Source organism: Apium graveolens, chromosome 5, assembly GCF_009905375.1.
Source record: "Apium graveolens cultivar Ventura chromosome 5, ASM990537v1, whole genome shotgun sequence".
Taxonomy (NCBI): domain Eukaryota; kingdom Viridiplantae; phylum Streptophyta; class Magnoliopsida; order Apiales; family Apiaceae; genus Apium; species Apium graveolens.
The window spans coordinates 40,233,471-40,250,903 of NC_133651.1; positions in this window are offsets into that span (position 1 = coordinate 40,233,471).

Below are 17,433 nucleotides of genomic sequence, written 5' to 3' on the forward strand. Positions count from 1 at the left end.
AATTTAAGAACAAGGGTTGTCATGGAATCTATCAATGTCTCCTTTGATGACAAGAAGATTACTGGACTTGAAGATTTCAATGATCATGATCAGCTGAGATTTGAAAATGAAGACTTAAATTCTGATACTGAAAATCCTGACAGTCTAAATCCTGATACTGCAAACTCTAATGGATTAAACTCTGATGTTATTGAAACTGTGGTGACTACGCCAAAGGAAGATACACCTGTGCAGGGGGAGCATACTGAAGATACAACCACATCTTAAGAAGTATCAGAACCTACAACTGGCTTTTCAAGTTCTGATTCATCAAGTTCTGATGAGCCAAGTTCTGATAATTCTGGAAACTCAAATTCTGAAGGATCCAACTCAGAGAGCATAATTTCAGGGGGAGCATCAGAAAATGTTGATGAAGACGACATGGATCATGGGGGAGCATTCAGTTCTAGAGAAAATCTTCCATCTGCAAGGAAGTGGACTAAATCACATACACCTGATTTAATAATTGGAAATCCTGACGCAGGTGTCAGAATTAGAACAGCTACTTCAAGTGAATGTCTCTATAATTCTTTTCTTTCTCAGACTGAACCAAAGAAAGTGGAAGAAGCTCTTCAAGATATTGATTGGGTGCAAGCAATGCAGGAAGAGTTAAATGAATTTGAAAGAAACAAAGTCTGGACCCTAGTGCTAAGACCAAAGAATAGATCTGTTGTTGGTACAAAGTGGGTGTTCAGAAACAAAAATGATAGTGATGGTATAATTACAAGGAACAAAGCAAGGCTGGTTGCAAAAGGATATTCTCAACAGGAGGGAATTGATTATGATGAAACATTTGTACCAGTTTCTAGATTGGAAGCCATAAGGATATTTTTGGCTTATGCTGCTCACAAAAAGTTTACTGTCTTTCAAATGGATGTGAAAAGTGCTTTTCTCAATGGAAAATTGGAAGAGGAAGTATATGTTGAACAACCTCCAGGCTTTGTAGATTCCAAATTTCCAAATCATGTCTACATGCTTGATAAAGCACTTTATGGCCTTAAGCAAGCTCCAAGAGCATGGTATAAGACTTTAGCTCAGTTTCTTCTGGAAAGTGGATTTAACAGAGGAACTATTGACAAAACTCTGTTCTACCTCAACCATGGAAAGGACTTACTTTTGGTGCAAATATATGTTGATGATATCATTTTTGGTTCTACAAATGACAGACTTTGCAAGAAGTTTGCCAAACTGATGCAGTCAAGATATCAAATGAGTATGATGGGGGAACTTAGCTATTTTCTGGGCCTTCAAGTCAAGAAGAATGAAGAAGGCACTTTTATTTGTCAATCCAAGTACACCAGAAATTTGCTGAAGAAATTTGGAATGCAAGATTGTTCAAGTGCATCCACTCCCATGGCCACTGCAACAAAATTGGATAAGGATACTGGTATATCAGTAGATATTACTGATTACAGAGGTATGATTGGCTCACCACTCTATCTAACTGCTAGTAGACCGGATATCATGTATGCTACCTGTCTTTGTGCAAGATTTCAAGCAGATCCAAGAGAACCTCACTTAACAGTTGTGAAAAGAATTTTCAAGTATCTTAAGCGAACAGCTGATCTGGGATTGTGGTATCCTAGAGAATCAGATTGGTTTCTTGGTTTAGCAAGAAACAAAAGTCAATTTCTACATCAACTGTAGAAGTAGAGTACATTATTGCAGGAAGTTGTTGTGCACAGATTCTTTGGATGAAGAATCAGTTACTGGATTATGGGTTAACATATTTTAAAATCCCTATTTACTGTGATAATCAAAGTGCTATTGCTATGACAGGTAATCCGGTTCAACACTCAATGACCAAGCACATCAGCATTAGGTACCACTTCATAAGGGAACATGTGGATGAAGGTACAATGGAATTGCATTTTGTTCCAACAGATCAACAACTAGCAGATATCTTCACAAAACCACTGTGTGAAGCTACTTTTACAAGATTGGTAAATGAACTTGGAATGGTTTCAGGTTCTTTCTCTAAGTCTGCTTAGTTTATGATTCTGTTTCATTAGACTTTATGATCAGTATTTACAGATATTACTATCTTTATGTATTCTGTACTTAATTGAAAATTGCTTAAGTACTGATTGTTGTCTGATGTGAATTTCTACACTCTGATAGTGATATGAATGTTTCTGTGACTATTCAATCCAATGAGGATAATTGTGCTAGATGCTGACCTAATAGTCTTTAATATACTAACAAGTCCCATGTTTGAAGTAATTGTTTATGTGGAAATCTTTTAACACAAGCAAATTCTGATATTGAGCTTAGTTAAGTTTACTTTGTCTATCCTATTACTAAGTCAAAAACTAGAATAATGCTTCTTATATGTTAAGTTCTGATGTTCGTAAATCTGGTGAATGTACTAAGTGATGTAAGCCTCACTTATCAAAAAAAAGGAAAAGAAATAAAAATCAGGTACTCCTTTGAGATCTAGAGTAAAAATGTGGAAGGGAAGACCCAAGTGCATTGCTGGTATTATGTAATATGCATCAGAAAAGCAAAATAATTATTTTCTTGGTGACTTTTCACACTCTATGATTACTGGAGAAATACTCTGATAATAGCATAAATTCTGATAAGCAGTCGTGACTCACTTACACTGAGAAGCCACTGTAAAATGAAATTTCAAAAGATGCATAAAATGAGCACAAAACAGTTGAGGTGGATTCATGCATGAACTCATTCTAAAGTAGACTTCAGAATCATGACAGATTTTGAGCAAAGTTCTTAGTTATGCCTCATTTCTAAGATATACTGAAGTGAATCAGACTTTAATCTTTATCTGATATTTAGCTTATTGCAAACACATACACTCCATATGAATGATGAAAATTACCGTGGTGATAAATGTTGTTTTAGATGAACGTTTAAGTGTCAGATGCATAAATTCTGAGGACAAGTAATGATGGAAGTTCTGATGATTAAGTTCTGAAGAAACGAAATCAGAATTTGTGTGAAGAATTACAGAAATAAGCATTCACTTTTCGAGTTAAGAAATCATGTTCTGATGACTGTTAAGTTCTGATATAAGTCTAAGTTCTGATATTAAATTTTGATACTTTACTTGACTTATTTGTGGTTAAAATCTGAAATAGCCTTATTTAAAATCAGAATATGTTTGGGTGAGATATTAACAGTCAACATAATTTGGGTTAGTGGTACTCGTCTATGCACAGTAATTTTTACTTGTTTCGTGTGCGCATTAAATCCTGTTTTAAGCTTCCAATGGCTGTTATTATTCTCATCAGTCTAGGGAGACGAGGTATAATTATTTCTACCTATAACCATTCAATTTTCCTTGCGTCTCTTGATATTCTATTGGTTATATAAACCAACGCCTCATTCCAGCCAACACATCTCTCATTTTCTTTCAAACTCATTTTTTTACTCATAAAAAACATGGTTCATTTCAACTTAGTTCTGAACTATGACACTTTCACTATCGAGTTGAGGTGTACTGAATGGCAGCAGGAATGGCATGTCACTGCCATTCCTGATGAAATCTGGGACTCAGTTCCCCAAGAGGTTCTCACAGACCTCTTGTTCTTCTATATGGACTATCATCACCATCTTGAGCATCTGGAAGAGGAAAGGAGAGAAGCTCTCCGACAGCAGGAGCGAATCATTCGTCTTGCTGTTCTCTTTGTTGAGAGTAGGAAGAAGAAATAATTGCAGCTATCCGTTTCTCTTCACCGTCAACTTTGTCCATCGTCTTAGACTAGGACTAAAGCTGTTGATGTTAGGATTTGTAGCTTAGGACAATCTTGTAATTTTAAGCATGTAATTTAAATTTCATGAAATGTATTTGCTCAATATATTAATGAAATTTTATATTTATGCAAGATTTTGTCTCTGAGTCGTTTGATATTCTGATAATATTATAAATCCTGATACTAACCATATTCTGATGACCTTTTTAGCTCTGATACAAATCAAGTTCTGATTCTGACGTGGCAGTATTTATTTACTTGGTTTATTTATGGTCATTCACTCATTGGTCATATTTTTACAGAATATTGGTCAAGCAGTAATAATAATTTATTAAATGGGAACAGTTTTAAAATTTAAAATAAAACTGAACGTCCTTTATTAATGGGATTACTTGGTAAGTGGAACGGTTTTTCCTTGAAAAACTGCATGTGATAAGTAATGATTACTGAATACCCGTGCCCATTAATTATCTTTTACTGCTGCATGTCTGACAGGTGTCTCAACGGTTACTATTTCTACCGTGTATAAGTAAAAGAGAGAAATGATTGTAAAATCTTTTAATTACTTTCATATTTTATCTCTCTCTTTTTACTTTTATTCTCTCTCATCTACTGATAAGAGAGAATAAAATTTTCTTTATTCTCAAACACCTTACATGCAATTTTCTTTCTCACGAATTCTCATGGCACCCAAGGACATAATTTTTGATGGAGCTACGTTTGTTCCTAATAACTTCTCTGCTATTCTTAGCAAGACAGAATCCCCATCTGAACTTCACTTCATTCAGGACTTTCTTGCTAGTTATGATATTAGGTATGCTCTGACTGAACCCGAAGCAGTCTCTGGTACTCAAGTACTGGAGTTCTAGAGAAGCGGTGTATATGATGATGGTGGTGCTCAAGGGTCCCCAAGTATTATTTTTTCATCAGGGGAGGATGAGTATGTTGTGACATTGTCTATGGTTCGGCAAGCACTGCAGCTACCTGAGAACTGTGTCTATTCTAAATGTTGAAGGTCCAGTTCTTCAAAACATGATGGCCAGTCTGGGATATGAGAGGACATTGGCAAAGCTAGGCCAGTTGAAGAGATCTTTTATAAGGAGGGAATGGAGTTTCTTCTTTGATTGCATAACCAAGGCTTTTGCAAACAAATGTTCCAATTTTGATGCAATTCCCATATTCAGCCAACAAATCGGGTATGCTCTCATAAATCAAACTGATTTTGACTATGCCAGTGTTGTCTTAGGTTTTATTGGGGACAGAATGAATGAAGATAGATCTACTGTTTATTTTTCTAGATTCTGTCAGCTTATCTATAGTTACTGTTGTGATAATAAGCCCCGAAATGCTAGTGAATTAATTTCATCATTCAGAATAGCTAAAAGAGCTTTTACTGACTTATTATCTACTGATAATAAGAAGGTTGTGTTAAGACCCCTCTTAATTTCTTTATCTGTCAAACAAGCCTTAATTACCTATGATCCCGTTAAATACACTGCACTATATCCTGATGTTCAACCGTCTGCACCTCATCCATAAGCACCTACCACTTCTACTCAACCACCTCAAACTTCTCAACCTCAACCTTCAGATCCTACAGTGCAGCCTTCATCTTCTAAACCTAAGAGGACTAAGAAAGTATCTCAGACACAACAGAAGAGAAGGAGATTCATTCTGCGAGATGAATCAGATGCTGAGGAACAGGTTCTTGTATCAGAACCTGTTGTTCTAGAAGCTGAGAAGGTCTCTTCTCAGGAGGATATTGATATTGGGAGTTCTAGGCCCCTAAAAAGGCTTAGAAAGCATAATCCTAATGAAACAGCTCCTCAAGTCTCCTTAAAAGCTAAAAGATTCAAAACATTGGCAAAAAGGCCTGAAGATTCTGGTAAAAGAATGGAAGCTGCAGCTAAGGAAGGGGGTCAGGAATCTCTGATCTCACAAGACCCTGTTGAAGCTCACAATTCTCCTAATGCTGATCCAGACCTTCATGCAACTCATCAATCTCCAGTTCATGCTGATAACCAGGGGCCAAGTGATGAAATTGACATTCATAACTTGGAAGTGCCTCAGGTTTTGAATCTAGAAGCTCCACCAACTCAAGTCACTCCACCAACAACACCAATTCCTAATGCTGATTTTAATCAAGAATTGCCTACAACACCTTCTCTGCATCTAGATACTGAAGATCAGATTTTAGGTGAGCATCAGAATATGGCTGTTGATCAGAACATAGTTGGAGATCAGCACTTAGAGGATGATATTGAAGCCTCCATAGCCTCTCATACTGTTCTTTTATCAGAGGATGCTGAAGATGTTGACTCTGTAAGTTCTGATGCTGCAAATGTTGATGATACTGGTAATGCTGCTACAAATGCAGATGCTGATGCAGCTGGTCCTTCTGGACATGCACCTCTACAAACTCCTTCAAAAGCTGAGATAGTCAAGAAGTTTGTTACAGGGGAAGCACCAGTCCCTTGGATTGAAACTCCTAGAGGATAGGAGTGGACTAAAGAATGGAACTCAGTCAGTTTTGTTCCTACTGAAAAGATTCTTGCTCAGCACTTGGCAAAAGCTAATGAGATGCTAGTCAATGATGATTTCAAGACACAGCTAAGAGTTACTGCACTTAGTACATGGCACCTTCAAGGTCAACAATCTGTAACTCAGGCCAAGGTGGACAAGATTCAAGAATCCTTGAATCAACAAGATGCAGTTTCCAAGCTGGACAAGAAGATGTTTTTCAAACCTACCTTTGACAGAATTGCCTACATTGAGAAAACCCAAGAGAAGCAACAGTCTCAGATTGATGAAATTTTGAAAAATCAAGCTTCTCAGCAAGATCAACTCAATGAGATCCAATCCTCAGTGGAATTGCTTGTCTCTCTTCTTTTACCTGCTGATGCCAAAAAGGGGGAGAAGGTAATTAAGTCCAAATACAAACCTGTTAAGACACTGAAGGGAAAGGATGATGGTAATGACCCGAGAAACTCTGGAATGGGTGGAGGTCATGGTCAAGGTAAAGATCATTCATCAAGTAAAGCTGGAACTACAAGTCATAGAACAAGTTCTGATACTGGGAGAAGAATAACTTCTGATACTGGTAAATGGATAAGTTCTGATGAACTTTTGGAACTTGATGAAGAAATTTCAAGACAGTTATTTCTGAAAGAAAATCCAGGAATGGACTTTGAGAGTCTAAAGGAAGAGGAAGCCAGACTTAAGTTAGAAAAAGTCAACTCCAAATCTAAAGCTTCTGTTGTTAAAAAGAAACTTCCTAAGACCAAAGGCATTGTGATAAAAGAAAGGGTAAATCCTGTGGCAACCAAGGCCAAATCATAATTGCAGATAGATCCAAGGTCCAAGGGCAAAGAAAAAGTTGGTGAACCTGTAAAGGTTTATGTGCCTCCTATGGATGAAGAAATTTCTGATGAAGATGCTAATCTTACTCTGACTTCAAGGAAGATTTCTCAAACAACCTCTGACATGGCACAAGTTGTTCAGAGTCAAGATATAGTTAGTTCTGATATAACTATGAAGCAAGCAACCTCTGACATAGCTCAAGTTGGCTTGATATCAGAAGATAAGTCAAAGGAAACCTCTGACATTGCTCATGTTAAATCCTCAAAGTTACTCCTACCAGGATTCACTAAAGCCAAACAGACTCAACCTTTGAAGACTGCAGCAAGTGGTTTTGAAGCAAGAGTGGTTACTGGAAAGGAAGCAAGAGATAAATCTGGATTGGGTAGTGCTGATGAAAGAAGAGTGCAAAACACAACCAATGATCCAACTTCCTTAAGTGAACTAGGTGTTGGAGCAACTCCTGAAAGATTGAATCAACTTGAATCTGTACAGATGGTTTACCATACCTTCTTGAAAGAACACATCTTGTTATATTTTATGCCAGATGGAAGGGTTTACCATATAAGGGAAAATGCTATACCACTGAAGTATTTTGAGAAACTAGAACATGTTTTATTCTTACTTCAAGTGAAGGACAGATTAACAGAAAGTGCTGCAAATTATTTGAAGACTCAAATTCAGAGACAGAAGAAGCTTTATTCTGTGAAGTCTGACAACACATACTGTCCTAAGTACAGAGATCACAAGGGTGATATTGTTGATATGAAGCCTAATACGAACATATCTTGGTATTAAGGGACTTGAATTCAATGTAGAGTCTGACAAAGCCTATGTCATCAGACTAGATCAGGAGTTGAGAAAAGCAAAAATTAATGATCTCATATATGCTATCTTCCAAACTGGTGAATATACTGCAGAGCTTAAAGATGCTAAAAGGAGGATGATTGATGAACTCAAATATGCTGAGAGATGTTTGTTAAAGAACTATCTCAGAACAACTCCTGATATTGAAGAGATCAGAAAGTGAAGCCAAGTCAAGATCTACAACTGCTCAAATTCTGATGTGTGTACAGACTAAAGTTGTTATCAGAAGTTAAAGTTGGTAAAGCTTTAAGGACTGTAAGTTGTAGTTATCTAGTCAAATTCTCATGCATTTGTACTTAATATTTTTGACATCATCAAATATCTGTTAAACTTGTATATTATGCTAATTTACAAGTTGGGGGAGATTGTTAGATATATTTGATAATGTCATGTCTAATATGATTTGTGTTTAGTTTTCAGATCTTACTTAAACAGGACAAATCAGTACTTAACTGGATATCAGCACTTATACTGAAGACAGAACTTAAGTTATTAGTACTTAAGGTTCAGGAGATATTTATCAGGAGATAATTTCAGGACTTAAAGGAAACTTTCAGATAAGGAAGGCAGCTGATTGAAAGGAAAGAAGATCAAGACAAACGTAAGAAGAGATATGCATGAAGAAGGAATTCTATGAAGAATAGAATACTTGGAAGAAAAGATAACTGATTGATATATTTTAGGAAGCAGAATTATATTCCATATCAATTAGCGATTATCTTGTAACTGTGTAGTATATAAACACAAACATAGGGTTTACACTATAAGTGTTATCATTATCGAGAATAATATTCATTGTAACCCTAGCAGCTCTCGTGATATTTGTTCATCACTGAGAGAGGACAGTTCTACATTGTAACAGAGTTTAATAAAGTTTGTTTTCTGTTACTTTTGTTCTTTAAATTCGATTTGATTGTTCTATACACTTTATTCAACCCCCTTTCTACAGTGTGTGTGACCTAACATATTTTGTTAGCTGAAATAAAATAGTGCACACAATATTCAAAACTCACTTAATTTTGTATTAAAATTAAGCTAGTATTTTGCTACAAATCCCTGGTTCTTTGTAAGTAAAGAACTCAATTTCTTCCTTGAGAGAATACAATAAAAACTAGATTTGTTTTTTACAACTAAAAAAATAACCAGTGTTTATAGATTAGTAAACACAGGTTTACACATCATTCAATAAGATATACTAAACCCTACTTTAAGTTATCTCTAAAGCTTGGCTTAGTGAATCTTTGCAAATCGTGTAGGTTTGTGACTTTCCTTTGTCAATTAATCTTGGACTTTGATCTTGCACTCTTCAAGCTGCTTTTATAGACTTTTCAATCTAAGTGATTAGGTCATTTGTTGATTGATAATCTTGAATATTTAACTTGTCAGCATTCTGTACTTGAAAAGTATATCGAGATATCTAGTTTAATCTATAGAGCCATGACATCTCGATAAGTATAATAATTTATCGAGATCTCTTAGTTCTCTATAAGTGTCTTTGACTTGTCGAGGTCTCTGAGTTCTCTATAAGTGAATTTGGCTTGTCGAGGTCTCCAAAACTCTGCATTTAGAAATGACTTGTCGATATCTCTGAGATCTCTATAAGCATTTTGACTTGTCGATATCTCTGATATCTCTAGTGAGAAAATTGACTTATCGATATCTCCAATCTTCATATCTTTATTTTGACTTGTCGATATCTCTGAGTTCTCTATATGCAAAATGACTTGTCGATATCTCTGAGATCTCTATTACATTTGGCTTGTAGATATCTCTGAGATCTCTAATGAGAAATTAACTTGTCGATATCTTCAATCTTCATATCTTCATTTCACTTGTCGATATCTCTGGGAATTTTTTATAAGCCAATTTGGACTTCTCGATAAGTCATTCTGGAGTATTCGAATGACTTCTCTATATGACTTGATCTGTGACTTGTTGATATCTTGACTTAGAATATTTTCCATAAAACAGATTTATTCAACTCCAAGCTTCTGTATCATTTCTCTGAGGCATGATATGTTCTTGTTATAGTACAGACATGTCTTGCACAACAAGATGATTTGTTTTAATTTATTAATACAGAGTTTTACATTGTAGTTATTTACTAAACAGAGTTATTTACTAAGCATGAAGTACCTGCTCTCGCTCTAGCATTACTTTAAATATATAATATAAATTCAAGCCAAACATGAAAATCAACATTTCATCTATGATATATTTATTTTTCATGTTTTAAAAATCAGGGTAGGATTAATTGAGTAAGCTGCAGAAATCTCAATACAACGATCTGCAAAAAGGTGGCGAATCACCTTGCTTGCAATGCTATGGATCTTGATAATCATACTTTTATGAGGGTTTGCTAACTCTTGTTAAATTAAGTCTGATGGATGATTTAGGCCGTTAGTAAGAAATGGAATTTCATTTAAAAACAGAGGATGACATACGCTTAGTTTTTCCCAAGTATCTACAAAGCAAAAGTTTAATCACAATCAATTATACTACATGTATGTAAGGAAGCTAGTTACAACATCACTCATATTATCTAAATAAGTGTACATTATTAATCCTATATATTTAAAACACTCGGTGTTATGCTTAAATACCTTTGTGTCCAGCCCCAAGGAATTCCTCCTGATGACATCCTTCAAATGTGCCATTTCTAGAGATTCCCATAAATTAGCATCATTGTGTTCATCAAAGGGATTAAGATTGAATCTCACGGTTCCTTGACGAATAAAAATAACATTAGGAAAACAGACGCTCAAGGGCATAAGGTTTTTATAAAAAATAAAACTCCTCAAAACATATCCTGCCAAATTGATTAAAGATTCGGTTATTGCCCACCACCCCTAAAATAATTTTTTGGCTTTGCTGCAGAATATGATCAAAATTCATGTGCTATATGTTTGTATTAATAAAAACATAAAAGTCATCATAGAATGGATATGTTTAGAGTGTCATCCTTATAGAACTGGCCTAAGTCCATTACTGATTATTTAGTAGTTATATGTTATGTATTTACTGATTTTATAATACAATACTGCTGATTTTATAGTGTAGATACTGCAATTTGGATAAATGATCCATGTTCTTGCATTTTTGTTATAATCTCTTGTCATTTTTTTAATTATTTATTGTATTTTTATGGATTAGTTTTTTATAAGTGTATGACTTTCGGATTTAATACATTTATTTCTCTAGTAGAATTATATAAGTTTAGATAATTTGTTTTAATTTATTAATACATAGTTTTACATTGTAGTTATTTACTAAATATAATATTAAGATTTGTCATAATGTCTGTTATTTTTAAAGTTTATCTACCCTGCGTATTATGATTCATAAAGTGGAACCAGTCATTGTTAATGATTTCTGCATAGTATAAGTTTTTAATTTTTTTGCAGGTAGTGTAATGGAACCACGTAGAAGTCCATGCATTCGAAAATTAAGTTTTCCAAGGGTTATAATTAGAGGGACTGTGATCTGGTAGACACAAGTGATTCAGAAAGTACTCTCCAAGAAAATGTAGTGAAAGAAATAATATCACAAGGTACACATTTGTAAATATTTAAACAACATATTTTTGTAAATACTAGTTAAATTATATCTTCCTCTATTTATAATGTTAGTACAGAGACTACAAACAACACTCCAGCAACAAGAACTATTTGTGAAAACACTAAAGCGAATAGTACAAGATCCTTCGAAGATATAAAAAAAGGATTAAAATAAAATCAAACAGACTTCCACTAAGCCCTTTTAGAAAGGTAATTTATTATCATTCTTTCAAATTTATACCAATAAAACTGTTAAAAATTGAACTGTTATTTTAGCAGGATACTGATCAATTTCAAATACTGATACTGAAATGGAACATAATGAACAACAACTAATGGGTAAAGAAGAAGGTTTGCAGAAAATGAAGAGAACAAAATTTTGTCGAAAGGTTAATTTTACTGTTCAATTATTTTTATTCATTTATTAGAGATCTTTATTATTTTATTGTGTTTTGTGACAATATATATTCTTTCAATTCCTTTGTTTTACAGAGATTTGGCACAAAAATGATAAAGAACCAAAAAAGAAAAGATAAATTAAAGAAAAGAAAAGAAATATTCAGTATGAGGTAAACATTTTGTTCATTATCAATATTTTTTTATAATTATGTTGCCCGGATTTGGTAAGAGATTTGAGACATGGACATGGACATGGACTAGTTAGAGTATCACCAAAACCTGGAGTTTTTATAGGTCATAGATAACATAAAGGTGGAAATTGATCCATCATATGTAATATTTACTATTTTATAGCGCTATACCACTGATTATTTAGTAGGCATATGTAATAGTTACTGATTTTATAGTGTTATACTGCTAATTATTTAGTAGTTTAAATGTTGTGTATTTAATGATTTTATACTAGTAGTTTACTAATTATAAAGGTGGAATTTGAAGGTTAAATAAAGAGTTTGAGAAATATAGTTATGTTATGTGACTTATGTATCTGTTTGCATTTAATTATTTTCTGATTCGTTTTTGTATTTTTTGTAAGTTTATCTTTTATAATTTAATAACTAGATAATATAATAATTAAATATTTAGTTTGACTTATATATTTTTTCTGATTATTTTATTATAATAGGAAACTAACAAACTGAAGGAAACCATAATCAGAAATTCTCCAAGACTTTTTAGTGAAATGGTATATTATATGTCTGATGAACAAAAGAAATGGGTTACCAGCTCTGGATTTGAATCATTTCTTGGTTTTAATTTGGAGATGATACCATCAAAGTTACCTTCCAGAATTGTCAATGCATTTGACAATTCAAGTGTTTTAATAGGACTTCAAAATGGGAGAATATACATCACTGAAGAAGATGTTTTTTATGTGCTTGGATTACCACATGGAGGTAAAAAAAATTGAACCAACAACAAATGAGGATACTTCCGGAAGATTGAAAGAATGGTTATCTCAATTTGCTAATGAGCAGATAACCACAACTAAAGTTGTTGAGAAAATCAAAGAAGAAACAAGGGTGGCGGAGATGTTCAAAATTAACTTCTTGTTTGTGCCATCAAATGTTCTCATAGGAACGCCTACTCACTCTTATGTTGACAAACAACTTGTTAAATTTGAAGACTTGAATAATTGTGTGTCGTACAACTGGGCTAACTTTCTGTTACAATACCTAGTAACTGTAAAAGATAATTGGGATAGAACTTCTTCTCACTTCTTCAGGGGATCACAAATTCTCCTTATAGTAGTTTATAATTTTTATATTTAAATACCAAAACTTCTTAGGCAGAATCATTACTTATAATCAACATATTTCATTTATCATTTGCAGTTACTTTATGTTGATCGGGTGAAGCACAAAGGCGTGCGACTAGTTGAAATAAAATATCCATCTTTTACTGGTTGGACAGAAGATAAACTTAAAGAAATGGAAGTAATTGAGGTATTAAGTGGAGAGTTTGGAAGAGGCAAAATCTTACCTAGTTTAAAAGACTATTTCTCACAGGACTCGCAATCACTGAAAAGTCCATCTCCACAAAAGGTAAAATTAATATTATTGAGTAATATAAATCTCAAGATATTAAAATTTAATGTTTTAGTATCATTGATCATAAAATTTCTATTGTTTATAACATAATTTTAAAGATGATTATTTTATTACGCAAGACAATGCTGAAAATGAGTGGAATGACAACATCCAAGATAACGTACAGGTGGTATTATATAGTAATGTGTAATTTTAAAAATTACTTTTAATTGATATACAAAGTTAAGTTTATCAAATTGTTTACATATGTACAACATTTTGGAACTGATGGGATGAAATTTAATGGTAATGACGCTCCATATTGGAATGAATGCACCCTTAGTAGAGGAAATGTTGGGATAAATGATAGTGTATCATGGGACAAATATCTAAAACAAGATGATAATGATGATGATGGTCAGTGGCACAAATGGCTAACTGAAGAAGTAGATGAAGAGGATGTGAAATCAGAAAATTATGAAGAAGATATAACTGAAATACCAGAAGAGGTAATAATATAACACATTTAATCAATTAATAACTTATGACACACATTTTGTTGATTATATATCACATATTTAGTGATTATTTTATATCATGTTAAATGTTAGAAATATATTCTCATGACTTATCTGTTATATATAGTATAATTTATTGATTTACATACTGCTTCTTAGTAGTTGTTATTAATTTGTGTTAATTTATATTGTTAGGATTGTGTTGACTTGCTGCGTGACAGGGCATCGAAAATTATTGATGATAAAATTCTATTTGAGAAAGAAATCAATAGAGCAGTTGAAAAGTATCGAGAGAACATACAACTTATGTTGATTAAGAATGTATTTGATGAAGTTTTCAATATGAAGAATGTTAATGATGCAAGAGAAGATCCCATAAATGAGAAGAATGAAGAAGAGGTGGTAAAACGTGATAAAGAAGAGGTTTGTGAAGAATTTGAAAAAGTTGATTTAGAAGAAAGAATTTTACAGGAAATGAACATTCGAGATCTTATCAACTCTGAAAAGGGAAATCAAGAAAAGACAGGGAAGAAAGATATGAATGCCTTAATCGATAGAGAGAAGAGAGATCTGGATGCAAGATCATCTTTTTCACTTGGGCCAGAGATAAAAATTGTTATCCAAGAATGTCAAGATATCAACAGAGATCATGAAGATACTGCTGAACAATATTATTTTGTCACACCAAAGTAAGTGCGTAGATAGAAAAACACAAGATAATTAAAGCTAGGTCCATATGCAAAATCACCATATCTCAACAGAGTTATTGATATCAATGACATATACAATAAAGAAGACATAATGATGTGGAGATTCATGAATTTAACAAATAGAGAAGCCATGTAAGTAATATATTTATCATATTATTTCTCCATTCATGAACATCTTTATCATATTATTGCTGATAAAATCTTACATGGTATGTTTAAATGACTGGAATACTTTCCATAATTATGGAAGACAAACTAAAATGACTGGAATGATAATTTAAATATTTAAATATTAATAGTTTCTTTTTCCACATGGAAGAAATGTTTGCTTGGAATGGGATCACATGTATAAGGGAGCATTTGCAGACCATAAAATTCAATACAGCGATGTACTATTCAGTGATTGGCATGGTCTGTAATTTTGAAGGAAAGCGAAAACTACAGGGCTGATGAGTCACCATTGCGACTATTTTGCACAATTGGTAGTTTGGTAATCTATAAATCATTAATTTATAAATTCAAATAAGATCCAGTAGTTATAGTTGATATATTGTCGATAATTTTGATAAAATTAGTAGATGTCATTGTTAATTCTCACATATAATATTTACAAAAGATATAATAACATTTTTCTGTGCAGAATTAGAGCTTGGACGTCAAGAAGAAAGTTGCAGTTCCTTATCCAATATTTGAGAATAAATGGATGATTTTATGAACAAATACCCCACAAGAAATATTTAGAATATAGATATGGTAAACTATAAAAATAATGTGTATAATTACTGTTATTACATACGTACTATACATATGTCATTGACAAGTTTTTGGTGTGAATGCAGGTCTTTTTTCCTATATATGCCTATAAACATTTCTATTTGATTTGTTACAACTTGAAGCATCCAACATATGATGTCATAAATAATATAAAGCGTGAAATTGATCCAAAAGTATGTTATGAAAAAATACCTGGAATTCTGGTCATTTTTTCCTAACTTCAAAATCATATACATAAATAAAAAATATCGCATGTCGAAATCATTAAATCATACACATTTAAATTCTTACCTTGCTTTTATGATTTTCTCTATGTAGAGTACAACCTGTTTAAATGTAGATTACATATCCAAATTTTGTGGCGGACATTCAGATTTAAACCAAAGTACTTAACACACAAACACTAAAGAATAAATGTTATTATCAATCTATTTTTCATGCCAATATCCAATATATACTTTGCTTTTGTGATTGTCTATATGCAATTCTTTCTTACATTATTATCCATGATATGTTCTTAGAATGTATTTGCTAACGTGATTCATTGTCTGGTAACCATCTGGTAACTGCATTGACATATCAAATGTCTGGTAATTAAAATATTTTGATGTGATTCTCTGTTCATTGTATTTTTTCATTACATTTGGATCCATGTTCATGTGTTGTATCTTTAGAAAATGAATCCAAACTACTGGATCATGCGGAAAAACCTTGACAAGAACTGAATTACCTTGCTATCGTTTTTCAGTGCTCCATAAATTATTATGCCTTAGAGCCTTTAGTCAGTTTTTATTTGTAATGTTGATAATTTTAAATGAAATAAGAGTCATGCTTAATTTTAATGGCTGCAGAATCATGTAATATTTATCACAGTTATCATTTTTGGCGTTGTTTTCTTATTATTGTTTTACTAGTTATATTGTACATAATTAATCAGTTCTACATATATTTTGCAGCATTCTCACTTTGTCAAATATCTACAATGCAAAGGCTTTGGAAATATAGCTCAGAAAATTCAAAATTTAAAGCCATCTTACCTAAGAATGCCATGGTAAACAGAATCAAATTCAATTGATTGTGCAATTTTTCTGATGAGGCATATAGAAACATACAAGGGGCACACACAGAGTTGGGAAACTCAATTAAAAGCTGAAATGGTAAGTATTAATAACAAACTGTAGATTTTTTTTCTTCCTTTTCTTGAGTAAAATTATGTTTTTATTAATCATTTTAATTTTAGAATGGACAGTACAAACAAATCCTGAAGCTTCGAACAAAATACAACAGTGCTATATTCAGTACCACTGTCAATGAAAGGAGAAATGACATTGTGTTTGAAGCATCAAGATTGTTTAAGGATGTTGCGGAGTAGACTATGATGAAGGTGGCTACTACTAAAGTTATTGGTGTCAATGCGTCTAACAAAAAATGGTGACATTTGAAGCAAACTTGACAAAAAAGTTTGATGAAGTAAAATGATTTTAAGATGGATTTAAATTTCTCTGAACAAATATTATATTCTAAAAAATGCACTGCGATGATACTGTATTGATATAACATTCTAATATTGATTGTGATAAGACTTTCTCATCTTTTGATATAACATTCGAATATTGATTGTGATGAGACTTTTTTATCTTTACTAGTTCTCTTTATTGGTTTTTAAATTTATTAGGTTTTTTTCTTAATATTGATAATGTTGATGGTGCAAACTTGAGAATATTTTACTTGAGTTGGTCAGGCACTTAATATATATAAAGCACTTGTGATGCTATAAAAATATAACTTTGTCTAATAACACAAGTAATTTCATCAATTTCTAATAAGTATTTCATCAATTACTAATATTTTATTTCATCAATCAGTATTATATAGCAGAGCAATCAGTAATTCATCACAAATACGTA